This window comes from Chiloscyllium plagiosum, unplaced genomic scaffold (genome assembly GCF_037043375.1).
Source record: "Chiloscyllium plagiosum isolate Xiang-an unplaced genomic scaffold, Cpla_swu_hap1 HiC_scaffold_7, whole genome shotgun sequence".
In the NCBI taxonomy this organism is placed as follows: Eukaryota; Metazoa; Chordata; class Chondrichthyes; order Orectolobiformes; family Hemiscylliidae; genus Chiloscyllium; species Chiloscyllium plagiosum.
The window spans coordinates 98,602,056-98,621,997 of NW_028270145.1; the positions used below are offsets into that span (position 1 = coordinate 98,602,056).

Consider the following 19,942-nt stretch of genomic DNA (forward strand, 5'->3'; position numbering starts at 1 on the left):
GATTGAGTTTTTTGAAGAATGCGACAAAGAGGATTGTTGTAGGCAGAGTAGTAGACAGTGCAAATGGACTTCAGCAAAGCATTCAGAAAGGTTCTGCAATGGTAGACTGGTTAGCAAGATTAGATCACTTGAGATCCAGGGGAGCTAGCCAATTGGATAAAAAATTGGCTTGAAGGTAGGAGACAGTGCTCGATCTAATCTTGGGGAATGAAGCTGGTCAACTGGATGAAGTTTCAATGGGTCAGCATTTTGGGAACAGTGTAACTTAGTCAAAGTCATTCTGGAAAAGGATAAGGGTAGTGTAGAAGCTAAGTGTCTAAATTAGGGGTGGGCGAATTTCAATACCATTAGACAGGATCTGGCATACACAGACTGGGTGCAGCTACTTGCAGGTAAGTCTACATTTGGAAAGCGGGAGTCTTTTAAAAATAATATAATTCAAGCATGTTCTTCTAAGATAGATGGCAAATGCAGCAAGTTCAGGAAACCATGAATGTCAAGGGATATTGAGAGTTTGATAAAGTAAAAGGTGGAAGCATGTGTCAGGTACAGCACATTAAAAAACAGGGGAGGCCATTCAAAAGTACAGACAGGGTTGCTTAGAAAAGAAATTAGGAGGGCGAAGAGAGGGAATGAAATAGGATAGGATTAAAATAATGCCTTCGAAGAAGAAAGAGTAAGAAGATCGTTAGGGAAGGAGTGAAGTCTGTTGGAGACTGTAGACTACCTGTGCATGGAGCAAGATGACATAGGTGAGACCTTGAAAGAATATTTCTCATCTGTATTCACAAAGGAGAAAGGCATTGTTGTCAGGATTTCAAGTGGTATGGGGAAGTTCTAGAACACGTTTAGATAAATAAAGAGATATTAGACTTTTTTTAGTGGGCTTAAAGATGTATAAATCTCCAAGGCTTGATGAAATGTATCCCAGCTGCTATGGAGCCAAGAGAGGAGATTGCTGATAACCTAGCAGATTATTTAATACTTTGCAAGCCATTGGCGAACTGTCAGATGACTTGAGGATAGCTAATGTGGTTCTTTTGTTCAAGAAGGGCAGTAGCGACCGGCCAGGTAATAACAGACCAATTAGTTTGACTTCAGCAGTAGAGAAATTATTGAAAAAAATTCTGAGGGACAGAATTAACCAACACTTGGAAAGGCAGGGTTTGATTAGGGATAGTCAGCAAAGATTTGTCAGAGGGAGAATCCTGTGTGACTAATTCAATTGAGTGTTTTTTTTGGAAAAGGTCACCGACCCTATTGTTGAGGGTATACAGTTGATATGGCTTACATGAACCTCAGTGAACCCTTTGACAAGGTCTCCCATGGAAGATTGATACAAATGGGAAGAACTCATGGCAGCCAAGACAAGTTGGTAAACTGGATCCAAAACTGGCTTGCAATTAGGAGGAAAAGGTGATAGCCAGGGATCTTTTTGTTATTGGAAGCCAACGACCAGCTGTGTACCACAGGATGTTTGTTATGTACATTAAGTGATTGTAATGTGAACATAAAAGGAATGAAATAGTAAGTTTACAGATGATACGAAAATTGGTGCTGATAGTGAAGCAGATGGTTTCAGGCTACATTCTAACATTGATGAGCTCATAAATTGGTGACAGTAATGGCAGATGGAATTTAATCCTAAGTGTGAGGTGATGCATTTTTATAAGTCTAATAAGGGAAGGATATACACAATGAATGGTAGGTGTCGAGGGAGTACTAAGGACCAAAAACACCTTGGTGTAGTAGTCCATGGATCTCAGAAGATGGCAGTACGGACAAACCTCAATTACCGAGGAATATTTCATTCAGTTAATCGAATTCCAGATAATCGAACACTGGATAACATAGTTTAGCAGGGGATCGGGACATTACAATCTTGCCGGATAATCCAATATTCAGATAATCAAGGTTCCTCTGTGCATGTAGATAGGGTGGTGAAGGCAGCATATGGGATGCTTTCCATCAATAGCTTCATTAGGGTGTAGAATATAGGAGGAAAGAAGTCTTGTTACAACTTAATACAACATTGGTTTGGCCACAGATAGAATAATACGTGCAGTTCTATTCACCAGACAGGAGGAACGTAATTGCACTGGACAGGGTACAGAGGAGATTCACCAGGATGCCTCCTGGGATGAAAAGTCTCAATTATGAGGACAAACTGGATAGGCAGTGTTTGCTTTCCTTGGAACAGAGAATGGATCTGATCGAGGTACACAAAATTACAAGCATAGACAATAGATCATGAGAATCCTTTCCCTTTGGCCAAAACGCTTAGACCAGAGGGTACAATTGAGGAGTAAGTAGTTTAGAGGAGATCAAAGAAAGAAACTTTTCACCCAGAGACTGGCAAAAATATTGAATGTTGCATTAAGAGGGTGGAGGAAGGTACTTTCGCAACATTTGAGGAGTACCTGGATTGTCTTAAAATGCCAAAACACAGCAGACTGTGGACCAATTGCAGGTAAATGGCATTAGTGTAGTTTGGTGAATGTTGATCAGCATGGCAGGCTAAGGTGCCTAATTCTATCTTGTATAACTCCATGACTGAACGGGTTGACATAAATATTCATGGCTCTCAGTTTGGGTCAACAGAGGAGAATGACAATCTGGGGACCAGCATCTAAAAGCGCAAGCAAACACGAGATAACAGCATAAGGGGAAGGTAAAAAGTGATTCGGAGTGAAATCACAGAAAAAATGTGAATTAAATGGTTGTTCAGCAGCTGCTATTTGGTATTATATTTCAACCCGTGATTTTGTAAAAGATTAAGAAATTTATCAACAGAAGCAAAGAACAAATTTATAAACAAAGCAAAGGGGGTTGATTGTAAGGTCAGAGAATATCTGCTTTCTATTAACCTACAGCTTTTTGTTCAGAATACAGTAAGGTAATCCAAATAATAAAAGCTATTTTAAGTAACTTAAAAGTACAAAGTATGGCAGGGCAGCTCAGCCAACAGTCATTGTTACTTCTTATGAAGAGGCATGTGCAGGAAATGTCACTGATGCATGAGCTTGACCTCCAGAGCTTGAGCAGTGGCTAGAATCACTGACGTGCATATGTAAGCAGAGGATTGTGTTAAGAGCACATTCAGAAAGCTGATTACACCTAAAGTTGAGGCAAGCAATATGGAATGGGAGTCTGCCAAGCAGCCCCAGAAAAACAAGGTAATATAAGGGTCCCCCAGAGGTTCTGCTCACTAAATTGGTTTCTGTTCTGCATATCAACAAAGATGATGGATTCTCAAAGAAATGCAGCAAAATTAAGTCCATGATAAGCATAGAGGGCCCAGCCATACTGGAAGGGCAGTATTAATGGGGATTCTGGATCAGTGGTGCTGGAAGAGCACAGCAATTCAGGCAGCATCCAAGGACAGGCAAGAGATTACTTAGTTAGGGGAACAAATTTGTGGCCATAAACATAACCTCAGGATGGTTTGCTGTCTCTCTGATATTACAGACATGAATGTCACAGAATGGCTGAATATTCTGCTGGGGAGGTTGAACAGCCAGAAGTAGGAAAAGGGATTTGTTCCAGCGATTGGAATTTAGGGAGCTAGGTAGAAAATTAGCTAACTTCTACAGTAGCAATCTTCAGATTACTGTTTGGGACACATGCAAGTCGTGTACAAAAATAGGAAGGCTGGATACGTGAATGCATGGTTGGATAGGAGGTGCAGGAAGGATTGTTTTAGATTCCTGGGACACGAGAACAGGCAATGGGGGGGAAAATGACATTTGTGCAAGATAGAGGATTGCATCTGAAAATACCTACAAGTGAATTCCTTCCGGAGCGTGTTGAGTGGGCAGTTGGGAGGGTATAAACTAATTCAGCAAGGATGGGGAACCAGTAGAAAATATTATAAAGTAATACCAGGGTGCACAAAATGCTAGAAGAGGTAGGTAGCACTGAAAAAAAGAGAATATTAAGAAAACAGATGGAATAAGGCCAAAAGTAATCAAGTCTCAGTTAGATTACACTGCAAGAAATATTATTGTATTCAATATAGTGAATAACCCTAGGGAGTTACAGGCAAAGGTTCCCTTGTGGGATAATGGAAACCTGACTTAAGGGTGGACAGATCTGGGTATTAAAATATTCCTAGTCACAAGGTTGGAACATAGGAACACAAGTATGCCATTCAGCCTGTCAAAGAAATTAAGTTAAAAAAGAAAATGTGCGCTTATGACAGCTGTTAGGTATTGAATTTAGAACCAAGTTGAATACAGGTGGGGGAGTGGCATTGTTAATCAGAGATAGTATCACAACTGCAGAAAGAGAGGTGTCAAGGAGGGTCTATCTACAGAGTCAGTACTGGTGGAAGTCAAACAGGAAAGGAGCAGTCACTTTATTGGGAGTTTTCTACAGACTCCCAACAGCAGAGACACAGAGGGACAGATTGGGAGGCAGATTTTGGAAAGGTGCAAAAGTGACAAGGTTGTTGTCATGGGGGACTTTAACTTTCCTAACATTGATTGGAACCTCATTAGTTCAAATAGTTCAGATGGAGCAGTTTCAGTCAGGGGTGTCCTGGAAGGGTTCCTGACTCATTTTGTAGATAGGCCAACTAGAGGGGAGGCCATATTGGATTTGATATTTGGCAACGAACCATGCCAGGGGTCAGATCTCTCTGTGGGAGAGTATTTTGGTGATAATGACCACAACTTCCTGACTTTTACCATACTCACGGAGAAGGATAGGAGCAGGCAATGTAGGGAAATATTTAATTGGGCGAGGGGGAATTACTATCCAGCAGGAACTGGAGTGTCTGAATTAAAGAACAGATATTCTCAGGAAAATGCACAACAGAAATGTGGAGGTTGTATAGGGAGCAATTGCTGATAGTGCTGGATAGATTTGACCCACTGAGGCAAGGAAGAGATAGTAGGTTGAAAGAACCTTGGGTGACAAGGGATGTAGAATATCTAGTCAAGAGGAAGGAAGCTTAAGGTTGAGGAGGCAAGGATCAAACAGGACTCTAAAGGGTTACAAGATAGCCAGAAAGGAACTGGACTCAGGAGAGCTAGGAGGCGGCCCGAAAAAGCTTTAGTGGGTAGGATTAAGGAAAACCCTAAAACATTCTACGTTTGTGAGGAACAAGAGGATAGCCAGAGCGAGGGTAGGGCCTTTCAGAGATAGTGAAGGGAACTTGTGCCGGGAGTCAGAAGTAGTAAGGGAAGTTCTTAATGAATACTTTGCTTCAGTATTCACTATTAAGAGGGACCTTGATGTTTGTGAGGACAGTATGAAACAGGGGCGGTATGTTCGAACAGGTTGAAGTTAAGGACGAAGAATTGCTGAACATTTTGAAAAACATAAGGGTCAAGAAACCTGGGCCAGAAGAGATATATCCAAGGTTACCACAGGAAACAAGGGAAGAGATTGCTGAGCCTTTGGCAATGATCTTTGCATCCTCACTATCCACTGTCGTCGTGCCAGATGATTGGAGAGTAGCAAATGTTATTCCTTTGTTCAAGAAAGGGAATAAGAATAATTCTTGGAATTACAGACTGGTCAGTCTTATGTCTATGGTGGGCAAATTATTGGAAAGGATTTTGAGAGACAGGATTACTTAGAAAACCAGTTTGATTAGAGTAAGTCAGCAATGCTTATGGGGGGGCAGGTCATGCCTCACAAATCTTATTGAATTATTTGAGGATGTGACAAAACACATTGATGAAGGTAGGGCAGTGGACGTGATAAAGATGGATTTTAGCAAGGTGGTTAATAAGGTTCCCCATGGTAGGCCCATTCAGAAAGAAGAGAGGCATGGGATACAGGGAAAGCTGGCTCCGGGATACAGAATTGGCTAAATCTTAGAAGACAGAAGGTAATAGTAGATGGAAGGTATTCAGTCTGGAGCTTGGTGGCCAGTGGTGTTCCGTATCGATCAGTTTTGCTGCCTCTGCTCCTTGTGACTTTTATAAATGACTTGGATGAGGAGAAGGGTGGGTTACTAAGCTTGCCCATGACATGAGGGTTGGAGCAGTGGTGGACAGTGCGGAGGGCTGTTACAGGTTGCAACGGGGACTTTGACAAGGTGCAGAACTGGGCTGATAAGTGGCAGTTGGAATTCAACCTGGAAAAGTATGAAGTGATTCATTTTGGAAGGTCAAATCTGAACGCAGAATAGAGGGTTAAAGACAAGATTCTTGGCAGTGTGGAGGAACAGAGGGATCTTGGAGTCCATGTCCATAGACCCCACTAAGTTGCCAATCAAGTTGATAGGGTTGTTAAGAAAGCATATGATGTGTTGGCTTTCATTAGCAGATGGACTGAGTTTAAGAGCTGCGAGGTTATGCTGCAGTTCTATAGAGCCCTGGTTAGACCACACTTGGAATGTTGTGTTCAGTTCTTGTCACCTCTTTATCGCAAGGATGTGGAAGCTTCAGGGGGTGCAGAGGAGATTTATCAGGATGCTGCCTGGACTGGAAGGCATGTCTTATGAAGAAAGTTTGAGGGAGCTAGGGCTTTTCTTATTGCAGTGAAGAAGGATGAGATGACTTGTTACAAGACAATGAAAGGCATTGATAGAATGGATAGCCAGAGACTTTCCCCCTGGGCTGAAGTGGCTATCATGAGGGGGCATAATTTTAAGGTGACGAGGAAGGTTTAGGGGAGATGTCAAAGGTAGGTTCTTTGCAGGTGGTGCGTGTATGGAATGCATTGCCAGCGGGTGACAGTACAGCCAGATGCATTAGGACATTTAAGCATCTATTGGATAAGCACGTGGAACATAATACAATGAAGGGTACGTAGATTAGTTTGATCTTAGAACAGGATAAAAGGTTGGCACAACATAGAGGGGGGCGAAAGGCTTGTACTGTGCTATGTTCTATGAATACAGAAGGTTTAGAAGGGAGGCAAAAACATAAATATGAGAAGCAAAGAGGAATAATGAAGAAAGATTGGTGGTTAACATAAAAGGAAATCCCACAGTCTTCTAAAAACATGTCAGAAGTAAAAGGATGATAAGAGGGCATCTGGGCTGACTGAAGACCAAAAGGCAATTTACGCTTAGAGGTTAATGGCATGGCTGACGTCTTTATTGAGTATGGTGCATCTTTCATTATCTTTCAGGCAGACAGCGCACCGAACCCTAGGTGATAAAAGAGTAAACTCAGTCACTAGAAAGGTTTAAAATATATAAGCGGTCAGGACTTCAAGTTGATGAGATTCTGCATCCAGATGAGATGCATCCAAGAATATTAAAGGAAGTGAGAATGAGAATGGATATTGAAAGATAATTGCCAATACTCCTGCAATCGTCCTGGACTCAGGGGTGGTGGCAGAGAATTGCATGTATTATGCATTTGTTCAAAATTACAGACCAGTCAATTTATCTTCATTGATGGGCAAGCATCTACAAATAATTATTTGGGATATAATTAATTGTCAGATAGAAAACCGTGGATTGATTCAAAAGACTCAGCATGGATTTGTTAAGGAGAAATTGTGCCTCACCAACTTTCTTGAGATTTTCAAAGGGTTGATGAAAGGAATGCTGTTTATATCATGTACAAATAGAGGACAGTGTAGTACCTCAAAAAGGCACTTTGGTGGAATAGGTGGCAGACCAAGTTTAATAGAAAAGTGTAAGGTTCACTTTGGTATATGGCACATGGAGAACATGGTATAAAATAAAGGGTTCTATTCTAAAGAGTGCGCAAGAGCAGAGTGTGCTCAAGCAAACACAGGCCCAAAATTGGACATTCTAAACTGACCGACAGCTGGAGAAATCAGGCTTGACAAAAAAATTGGCCAAACTAAATTAAACAGCAGCCAGCAGCTTTAAGCTACAGAGAATAGTGCAGAACAAGATCAAAGTGGTTAAACCAGTTACAAACAGCCCAAGGGTTGTTTGTTGGAGATAGGTCAATTAGATATTCCGGCATCTTGAATGCCTGAATATGTGCATTTTACAATTTCCAGTATGGCAACAGTGAAGGGCACTAGGATGACCCCATTGCATGATATGAACCCACTGCATGACTACATTGGCCAAAGGTCACAGAACATTTTGGAAGTCTTGAATGAGGGGGGACAAAAAGACATCTGGAAAACAAGCCCTCAGGAAAAACGCACGACAAGGGAAACCCGAAATGATACAGAAGATCTGCCCTGGCCTGTGAGACCCAGCTTCATTGAAAAGGACCAGCCCTGCATTGGAAAGGAAGGAAATTCCAACGGCCAGTCCATCGTGAATCATTACAGGTAATATCTTCTCAGATGGACGGGAATTTGGGAAATGTTCAAATAGGAATATTTTGTTAATAAAATAGAATGAACCACAGTGAATTTTGTGACCGTTTGCCTCACCGACAATACAGCATGGGCCAACAGTTTTTAATAAATAATCTGGTCAAAGTGTCCTAAGCACAGCCAACAACGGACACCTGGATATATACATGCACATGTCATTTAAGGTGTGGGACAAAGAGAGAGAGCTCTAAATAAAGAATACAATATTCTAGGAAAAATAAATAAAAGCATACAGTACCAGTGAAGGGCAGTTATGAAGAACGTAACATACTGATTAGACCTCAATGTCGTGCACAGTTGTGATGCCCCACTAAGGAAGGATGGGTACACATTGGACGGGGAGCAGAAGAGATTTGCAAGAATGCATCCAGAGATGTGAGACACTAAGTGACGAAGGTTTGGGATTGTTTCCTTGGACAGCAGGCTAACAGGAAATATGTTAGTCGTTTTGAAAGTCATGATGGATCCCTGGACAGAGTAAATGGGGAGGAACTGCTTCTACTTGTAAACAGATTGAACACTAGAGTGCAAAGTTTTCAAAAAAGTGCTATACAAATAAAGTAAACAGAAAGCAAGAAAAAATTTCCCTCACAGTGAATAGTTAAGAGTTTGGAATACACTAACAACAACTTCAACTGGAGACATTCAAGGTGGTACTGGATGATTATTTAAACAGAAACAAAGTGCAATATGTAGAGTTAGAGGGAAAAGGCAAGAAATTAGCACAGAGTTAAAATGCCCAGAGCAGTAGCAATGCCAATGCAAAGTAGCAGAGAGTACAATAGGTGAGTGGGGGAGGGGATGAAGGTGATAGGTTAGGATAAACAGGTAGGACAAGTCATGGGGACAGTGTTGAGCTGGAAGTTTGGAATTGGGGTGAGGTGGGGGAAGAGGAAATGAGGAAACTGTTGACGCCCACATTGATGTCCTGGGGTTGAAGTGTTCTCAGGCGAAAGATGAGGCGCTCTTCCTCCAGGCATCTGGTGGTGAGGGAGCGGCGATGAAGGAGGCCCAGGACCTCCATGTCCTCGACAGAGTGGGAGGGGAAGTTGAAATGTTGGGCCACAGGGCAATGTGGTTGATTGGTGCAGGTGTTCCGGAGATGTTCCCTGAAGCGCTCTACCAGGAGGCGTCCAGTCTCGCTAAAGTACAGGAGACCGCATCGGGAGCAACGGATACAATAAATTATATTGGTGGAGGCGCAGGTAAAACTTTGATAGATGTGGAAGGCTCCTTTAGGGCCTTGGATGGGAGGTGAGGGAGGTGGTGTGGGCACAGGTTTTGCAATTCCTGCGGTGGCAGGGGAAGATGCCAGGATGGGAGGGTGGGTTGTAGGGGGTTGTGGACCTGACGGAGGGAATAGTCTTTGCAGGAGGTGCAAAGAGATGAAAGTTAGAAACTAAAATTGTTTTTCTAATTAGAAACTTACAAGCGGAGTAGCATCGTGAAGAATGGTTCAAGCAAGTGTAACTTGTTGTTATTTAGTTAATTGGAAATTAATTGTACATTACCCGCTGATGTTTTCAGAATCTGAAACATGGACAAGAAATATGTCTCTCCCAAAGAGAAAACAAGATACTATCATGTCATTATTGCTTTGTAATCAATGTAAAAGCAGAATCAAATATTGAGGTCTATATCTGTCAGTTGGATACACAGGAATGTTTCGTTCTTCCATTTGGTTTCATGAATGAAATTTACTAGATTGCTTTCGCAATGCCTGTGAGTCACATTTAAAATTCACTCCTCAGACTTTGGCGTCACTGGCTAGCTCAGGATTTATTGTCCATCCCTAATGTGATAGTGAACTGCAGTCTGTTTGTTGTAGGTAAACCCACAAAGCTGTAAAGGTGGGAATTCCATGAAACAGTAATATCTTTCCAAATCTGGGCAACAAAACTTCAGTGGATTTCGAAGATCGATTGTAATGTCACAGAGGAATACACAATGGACTTTAATGGCGTGGATACAAGATTGAATTTCTGCAATTTGGATATTCCTGGTTTTGTGCTTTCTTTTACATCAATTGATTGCACTAAGTTGTCACATTTGGACAGGATCCTGGTTAAACCGGGTTTGAATCTTTGAAGCAGATGTCTGCTACATTGCAAAATACTTGGGGTAGAAGTCATTTCCAGTGTTCCTGACGGCATGGATGGGACATTCCATAGTGACCCAAAGGATGGAGAATTCAACGATTGTAGAATTTTGAGATCTTTCAGATACTAAACACAGGGACCTGCATCAAGAACTAGTTGAAACATTAAATTCTCAGGATGATGACAAAGAAGTGGATTGGAAGAGTGGGGTAAGAATGGAAAGACAGAAAGCATAATGAGAGTTGTAATAAAGGGTGAAAGAATGACTTGTGTTAGAATGTCATTAGTACTGGAGAAAATGTTTTAACTATGAGAGCGGTCTTACAGCAGTAGTCACAAATGAAAGCCAAGTGCCTTGAAAAGGTGACAAATGGAAAAGCAGATTCCAAACAGGAGTCGAGGTCAAGTTTAGATCGTTGTCAATAAACGAGATGAGACTGATAACTAAGTTTGATTTTGGCTTTAGAAGTTAGTAGACAAAAGAATGCCCAAATTTTAAGCTAAGAATTTTAATTTATTGAACACAGGAGTTGAGAGGTCATGTTGTCACTGTACAGGACATTGGTTAGACTACTTTTGGAATATTGCATGCAATTCAAGTCTCCTCACTATTAGAAGGATGTTGTGGAAGTTGAAAGGGTTCTGAAAAGGTTTACTAGGGTGTTGCCAGGGTTGGAGGATTTGAGCTATAGGGAAAGGTTGAATAGGCTGAGGCTGTTTACCCTGAAGTGTCAGAGGCTGAGGGGTGACCTTATAGAGGTTTATAAAATTATGAGGGGCACAGATAGACTAAATAGACAAGGTCTTTTCCCTGGAGGGCATAGGTTTAGGGTGAGGGGGGGGGGAAAGGTATAAAAGAGACCTAAAGGCAACATTTTCTCACAGAGGGTGGCACGCGTATGGAATGAGCTGACAGAGGAAATGGAGGAGGCTGATACAAGTGCAACATTTAAAAGGCATCTGAATGGGTACGTGAATAGAAAGGGTTTGGAGGGAAATTGAGTCAGGTAGTGGCAAGTGGGACTAGATTAGGTTGGGGTATCTGGTTGGCATGGATGAGTCGGACTGAAGGCTCTGTTTCCGTACAGTACATCTGACTCTAAATGCTACCTTTATATGCAATTCAAACTTCAAACCACAAAACAGAACCTTCCTGTTTTTTCTTCAACACAACCAAAAACCGAGATCTCAGATATCCTTTCCACTACTCTAAGTGGACATACTATTTTCCCAGAACCAATTCAAGAAGATTCTTCATTTTCAAGGATTTACTTCAGTTTTTTCAGATTTTCCACTTAGGAATTCTTAACAGACGACCTGTATTCACAATGAGAGTTTTTCCTTCAGGAGATTCTGCCACAAGCACAAACCAGGTCAATCTTCTAGCATTACTTAACTTTTCATGAATCTTTTCAGGCACAGATCTTTTCAATCCAAGCTGGAGTTTCCACCAAATTTCTGAACGGTACATCAGTGTCTTGATGACACAGTTCCTCTCTCTTTACTAGACAGTGACAAACTGTATCAGACAGTTTTCAGGAACATCTTGGAAACCCTTTCCCTCTGGAAGCCTTTTTGCATAGTAGCACAAATCAAATGGATAGTATATCCACATATAAATGTAGATTAACCATCCTTGAGCGCGTAATATTTTCATCTTGGAAAGTGGAGAGTTTAAAATACAATTGTTTTTGACCCAACATTCTCAACACATTTCTAGGATTTTTGAGATTTCCAGTTGATTCCTAAGCACGCAGGCAGCAACCAGTGCTTTTGCACTAAAGATGCTCCCGTTATAGAGTAATAGAGATGTACAGCATGGAAACAGACCCTTCGGTCCAATCCGTCCAGATATCCCGGTCCAATCTGTCCTGATATCCCAACCCAATCTAGTCCCACCTGCCAGCACCCAGCCCATATCTCTCCAAACCTTTCCTATTCATATACCCATCCAAATGACTCGTAAATGTTGCAATTCTACTAGCCTCCACCACATCCTCTGGCAGCTCATTCCATACACGTACCAACCTCTGGGTGAAAAAGTTGCCCCATAGGTCTCTTTTATATCTTTCACCTCTCACCCTAAACCTATGCCCTCTAGTCCTGGATTCCCAAACCCCATAATTTTGTTTACCTCTATAAGGTCACCCCTCAGCCTCCAACGCTCCAGGGAAAACAGCCCCAGCCGGTTCAACCTCTCCCTGTAGCTCAGATCCTCCAACCCTGGCAACATCCTTGTAAACTTTTTCTGAACCCTTTCAAGTTTCACAACATCTTTCCGATAGGAAGGAGACCAGAATTGCACGCAATATTCCAACAGTGGCCTAACCAATGTCCTGTACAGCCGCAACATGACCTCCAAACTCCTGTACTCAATACTCTGACCAATAAAGGGAAGAATACCAAACGCCTTCTTCACTATCCTATCTACCAGCAATTCCACTTTCAAGGAGCTATGAACCTGCACTCCAAGGTCTCTTTGTTCAGCAACACTCTCTAGGACCTTACCATTAAGTGTATAAGTCCTGTTAAGATTTGCTTTCCCAAAATGCAGCACCTCGCAATTATCTGAATTAAAATCCATCTGCCACTTCTCAGCCCATTGGCCCATCTGATCCAGATCCTGTTGTAATCTGAGGCAACCCTCTTCGCTGTCCACTACACCTCCAATTTTGGTGTCAACTGCAAACTTACTAACTGTACCTCTTATGCTCGCATCCGAATCATTTATGTAAATGACAAAAAGTAAAGGGCCCAGCACCGATCCTTGTGGGACTCCACTGGTCACAGGCCTCCAGTCTGGAAAACAACCCTCCACCACCACCCTCTGTCTTCTACCTTTGAGCCAAATCTGTATCCAAATGGCTAGTTCTCCCTGTTTTTCATGACATCTAACCTTGCTAATCAGTCTCCCATGGGGAACCTTGTCAAACGCCTTATTGAAGTCCATATAGATCACATCTACTGCTCTACCCTCATCAATCTTCTTTGTTACTTCTTCAAAAACCTAAATCAAGTTTGTGAGACATGATTTCCCATGCACAAAGCCATGTTGACTATCCCAAATCAGTCCTTGCCTTTCCAAATACATGTACATCCTGTCCCTCAGGATTCCCTCCAACAACTTGCCCACCACCGAGGTCAGGCTCACCGGTCTATAGTTCCCTGGCTTGTCTTTACCGCCCTTCTTAAACAGTGGCACCACGTTTGCCAACCTCCAGACTTCCAGCATCACACCTGTGACTATCGATGATACAAATATCTCAGCAAAAGGCCCAGCAATCACTTCTCTAGCTTCCCACAGAGTTCTTGGTACACCTGATCAGGTCCTGGAGAGTTATCCACTTTAACCATTTCAAGACATTCAGCACTTCCTCCTCTGTAATCTGGACATTTTGCAAGATGTCACCATCTATTTCCCTACAGTCTACATCTTCCATATCCTTTTCCACAGTAAATACTGATGCAAATATTCATTTAGTATCTCCCCCATTTTCTGTGGCTCCACACATAGGCCGCCTTGCTGATCTTTGAGGGGCCCTATTCTCTCCCTAGTTACCCTTTTGTCCTTAATATATTTTTAAAAACCCTTTGGATTCTCCTTAATTCTATTTGCCAAAGCTATCTCATGTCCCCGTTTTGCCCTCCTGATTTCCCTCTTAAGTATACTCCTACTTTCTTTATATCCTAAGGATTCACTCGATCTATCTTGTCTATACCTAACATATGCTTCCTTCTTATTCTGAACCAAACCCTCAATTTCTTTAGTTATCCAGCATTCCCTATATCTACCAGCCTTCCCTTTCACCCTGACAGGAATATACTTTCTCTGAATTCCTGTTATCTCATTTCGGAAGGCTCCCCATTTTCCAGCCGTCCCTTTACCTGCGAACATAAATTCTCTCTTCCTGATCAATGAATTAATTTCTGTAGTAACTATTCTTACGTCACTATCACAAACCAATCACACATCTTGAAACAGCAAGTTTAGAACATGAGTAGATTGTGGAACACTGAGCTTGCTCACCATTCAATACAATTAGAGCGGATGTTCTGCCTCAACTCCACTTTCCCATGTCCTTGCTGTAATCCTAGATTCCCTGGGTACAAAATATGTTTACCTTGGCCTTGAAAATATTTTAAAATGGTGCATTCACCACCTGCTGGGATAAAAGATTCTTAATATTCACAAACCTCTGATTTAAGAAAGTTCTCATTTCAGTCTGAGATAAACAATCTGCAATCCTAACACTGCACCAAAACAAAGAAGTGCATATGCTGGACATCTGAAACAAAAACAGAAATTGCTGGAGAACGTCAGCAAGTCAGGCAGCATCTGTGTAGAAAAGACAGAGTTAGCCTTTCAGGTCCAGACAGTCAGGTTAGAACTCAGTAATTTCTGTTTTTGATCCTAAGACTGCACCCCTGTTCTGTATTCTCCAGCCAAGGGAAACAACATCAGTTTCTATTCAGTCAAGCCATTAAAATTCTGATAAATTTCAATGAAATAATTCTTGTACTCTCTAGCCTTTCAAAGGGCATGCCTACCCATAGACTCTTCTTTACTGAATATAGTAATTTAAATTAAAATTTAAAATAGAGACATAAGTATTAAGAGACCTGTTTGCATTACTGAAACAGTTTTATTATGCATCAAGACCCTCAAAATCCTCAATATTGCAAATAACTTTTTCCTCAAAAAACATAAGCTTGGATTCAAACCCTGGCTCGCCAAATGATAACCACAGTGAATGCGGTGGAAGAGCGATGCTAATAAACTTAAATGAAAGATTCAGGAGAAAGACCAGCACAAGGGTTATTTGTACAGCTGCACTTGTGTTTCTTGATATTAAATTCACATCAATTCAATAGAATAAAACACAGTTGTTAGATTTGGATTTAAAAGATGCTTGATGTCAATTTACTTGAATGCAAATTCCAACTTGAGTTAGTCATCTGAAGGGAGCTTCCCTTAACAGTGTATTTTAAATTCCCTGCTGCAACAAGACATGGGAGTTTTCTCTCCAGACACTAACTAGTAACCCAAATTTCATAATAAATACACTGAAGCGCAGACAGCTTTGAGGCAGATGTTATTTCATGCAACATAGCATGAACTAGCCTCAATTATACTCAGCTGTCTTCTTTATCTTTAGGAGGGAAAGGATGGGTACTTGCTAAACAACTCAATTTAAGTGGTTACACAAGCATAATTCCAATTTTGATTTTCCTAACCATCCAAGAAATTTTATAATTAATGCAATCTGAATCCAGTCAACATATTTTGGTGTATACTCCTCCAAATAGAAACACAACAAAACACTCCCATTAATTTTCCATCAACCATGTCAATCTTAGGCAGTGTTCACATCACCATCTAAAATGATTTTTATAACTGCAGAATAAAATACATTAAGTACATTTTTGGACAATAAAATAACTCAAATGAACTACTTCCACCTTTGAGTGTTCACAAAATACAAGTGGTCAATCAAGGAAATGGTTACCTACATTGAAACGAAGTACTTCCTGATTGCATGATTCTCCTTTCAACCACGTTATGAGATAATCATGTGATCATGAACTACTTCTTTAAAAAAATAGGTACTTTTTAGACAGTGAACTAATTACTAAAACAATCCCATCGTAGCATATGATTGAATTGGTGCCCTTAGTGAGCATTTACATTAGACCTAATTTTAAATCATAAGCAGATTTGTTACTTTACGCAACAACACATTCAACTTGGATTGTGAGCAAATATCAGATTAAAAAATGCTTCCTTGACACCACTCGGTGTGCAAACACAATAGTTCTTAAAGGACATGACAGAAACAACCGAAAGACAATGAAAAACATTCAAGTTGGAAGCAGGGTTGATTAAACGTTACTTCTTTTGCTGAAGTAACTGTAGATAAGGAATGGAAATACCAATATAAAGTGTGAACATAGAGGATCCCTACCTCCATATGCCCCATTATGCTGTACACTACAAGTTAAAGTAAACCTGGACCTCATCACATGATCCAGTTTGGATTTTGCTTCAAGAAATAAAAACGTCTTAGTAGCCCAATATATTTGGAGTTTAAAATAGCAATAAAGATATACATCACAGAATAGACCCTTCAGTCCCACTTGTCCATGCCAACCAGATATCCTAAGTTAATCTAGTCCCATTTGCCAGCATTTGGCCCATGTTTCTCTAAACCCTTCCTATTCATATACCCATTCAGGTGCCTTTTAAATGTTGTAATTGTACCAGCCTCCACCATTTCCTCTGACTGCTCATTCCATACACGCACCATCCTCTGCATGAAAACATAACCCCTCAGGTCCCTTTTAAATCTTTCTCCTCTCTTCTCAAATCTATGCCCTCAAGTTTTGGACATACCCACCCCAGTGGTATGACCTTGGCTTTCCACCCTATCCATGTCCCTCATGATTTTATAAGCCTCTCACGAACCGCAACAGATCCTATTCATTTTCATTTTCCCTTCACACTGTCGACACATTCCAGGTGATTCTATATTCATGCAATATGAAGAGAAACATCAAATCAAAAGGTCAATGTCATTTCTCAGCACATGCAAATGTTGCATGTTCACGATATAACTGATATTGGTCTACAAAACAGCAACATTTATTGCCCATAATGTTTTTCACCAATTTAATAAAATCACATTAAATTTTTATAAACTATTAATGGCTAGGATTCCTCCTAAATCTAAGTTTCTTGTAAAAAGGAATTTTGAAATACTTGTAATTGAGAGTCAATTATTCACTCAGCAATATTTGTTGTTTCTTCATAAATAAATACTTCTGTATTGTAATATTCAATTTATTGAGTACTTCAAAATCTAACCAATGTGCCACGCTTTCTTTTTAAAGCGCATCCTAAATCAGTGTCACAAGTTCATCGAAGATGATGTGAGGGAAGACAAAGACAGGCTAAAACAAATTTGCGCTAGTCATAGTCAGATTGCTAATGGATTAAATTTTGCTTTTAAACAGGGGGAGGGAGATAGCAATATAAAAAACACTCAGGGAGGCTTGTGATGTTCATGTCCTTCCCTCTGAACCAGAAGTCTGGGTCAGGCAAATATGATCAAAATTTAGATGGAGGTAAGTTGGGTTAGTACCTCAAGTTTTTTTTAATAAACTATGTTCATGCAAAATTTCACATACCTATGTCAAAATTCTTCAAGAATGTTCTTGGAACTTTAATTTTTGAGCTTCTTTTGTTTGTAGTTTCCCATATAGAGCATGGTTCTAAATGTTGACAAATGTTGAAATAAATGAGGATACAGATCGATTTGTTATTTCTAATCTGACACATAGAGAAGATAGATAGAACAGTACAGCACAGAACAAGCCCTTCAGCCCACAATGTTGTGCCGACCATTGATCTTCATGTAAGGTAAACCTAATGAACGAACCCTCAAATTTCTGTGACCATATGCATGTCCAGCAGTCTCTTAAATATCCCCAATGACCTCTGTGATGTAAAACACAGACCTTGGGGTTCAGATACATAATTCTTTGAAATTTGCATCACAGGTAGACGGGATGGTTAAGGCGGCATTTAGCACACATGTCTTCATTGCTCAGACCTTTGAGTACAACAGTTGGGATGTCATGTTGATGTTGTACAGGACATTGGTCCTCTTTTGTAGTATGGTGTGCAGTTCTGGTTGCACAGTAATGGGAAGGAAATTATTAAACTGCTGCTGGCAATGCACTGTATGCTCTCACAATTCTCTGTGTAAAGAATTCACCTCTGACATCCACCGCTTCCCTGTAACCCTGCATTACCCATGGCTAATCCTTCTTGCCTACACATCCCTGAACACTATGGGCAAATTAGCATGGCCAATCCACCTAACTTGCACAGCTGTGGACAGAGAGGAAACCACAGCACCTGGAGAAAATCCACGCAGACTTGGGGAGAACGTGCAAGCTCCATACAGACAGACTATAGCCAAAGGGTAGAACTGAACCCAGGTCCCTTGCAATGGGAGGCAGCAGTGCTAACCACTGAGCTACCATGTTGGGCCAAGGGCCTGTTTCCACACTGAGCAATCTAATCTAATCTGAAGTTCACCTGGTTTGCCTTCAATCATCTAGATATTTAGGCAGTATATTAGAATTACAATTAATCTCAGCAATCAATTCAAAATGTGAATTACTTGTATTGTTTTGTTTCTGTAAAATTTAAACGTGAAAATAGAGTTCACAATTCATATTTGAAAATACAGTTGTTGGTTTTAGGACTCTCTCTTTTCAATTTTAAGTTCAAATGTTAAAAATAGGTAGAATATAAACCCGAGAAACTGATCAGAAATGCTGAGGGCCAAAAGCAATTCAAAAAGTAGGGCCCTGGGTAGTGATGTAAAACACAGAGACCTTGGGGTTCAGGTATATAATTCTTTGAAATTTGCAACACAGGTAGAAAGGATGGTTAAGGCGGCATTTAGCACACATGTCTTCATTGCTCAGACCTTTGAGAACAACAGTTGGGATGTCATGTTGATGTTGTACAGGACATTGGTGATGCCTCTTCTGTAGTACGGTGTGCAGTTCTGGTTGCACAGTAATGGGAAGGATATTATTAAGCTGAAGAGTTTAGAAAAGATTCAGCAGGATGTTGCCACAAGTGGAGAGTTTGAGTCATAAAAATAGACTGGATACTGGGAGGCTTTTCAACGTAGGAGATTAAGATGTGACCTCAGAGGCATATAAAATCATGTGGGTCACATAAGGTCATTAGCAATGGTCTTTTCTTTAAGGTGAGGGAAATCAAAACTACGTGGCATATTTTTACGGTGAAGGAAAAAAATTCAGTTCGGATACAAGGGCTTTTTTTTTAAATACAGTGGTTCGTGTACGGAAAGAACTGCCAGAGGAAATAGTAGAGGCAGGTACAATACAATATTTAAAAGACATTTGGAGAAGTACATGAATTGGAAAGGTTTGGAGGGATATGGGCCAAACACAGGTAGGGACTAGTGAACATGGAAACTGGACCATGGGATATGGTTGGCGTGGACTAGTTGGACAAAAGGGTCTGTTTCTATGCTGTGTGATTCTATAAAATGTCATTACACCCCACCCTCCCAAGGTCTACATTCCTGTTTAATAAGGTCAGACTTAGAAAATAGAGGACCTCCACCACCACCAGACCTCCCTGAAGAGCCAGTGTGTCCATCATTATTTGAGAAAAGTGAAAGCAGCTTTGCAAATGTGGGGGGTTAATTCATGGGTCCATCCAGGGAATTTGGATAAGGCAATTGTATCCAGTAGAAATAAATTATTCATGTGCGTTACTGAAACAACTATTTCAGATAAAATTGTAATTCTGTTGAAACCGGGTCAAAACATGCCCTTTCGTCACAAAGTCAGAGTACGCATATTGAACTGAACTGAGTGTTTATTCAGGAAGTAGAAAGTTGAAATTCTCTTTGATGTAGACTACGTCTTAAATGGATTGTTAAGTGGGCCTGCACTTTAAGTAGAGAAATATAAACTTTATTGTTCAGCACATAGATTATGGTACAAGCCCAAGATCAGGACAG

General features: G+C 40.8%; 1 protein-coding gene across 2 annotated transcripts in view; it reads right to left on the bottom strand.

Moving 5' to 3' along the window:
* ptpn4a (protein tyrosine phosphatase non-receptor type 4a) overlaps window positions 1-19,942 on the bottom strand; it is a 363,683-nt gene that overhangs the window by 287,428 nt on the left and 56,313 nt on the right. The gene's annotated exons all lie outside the window — the stretch shown is intronic.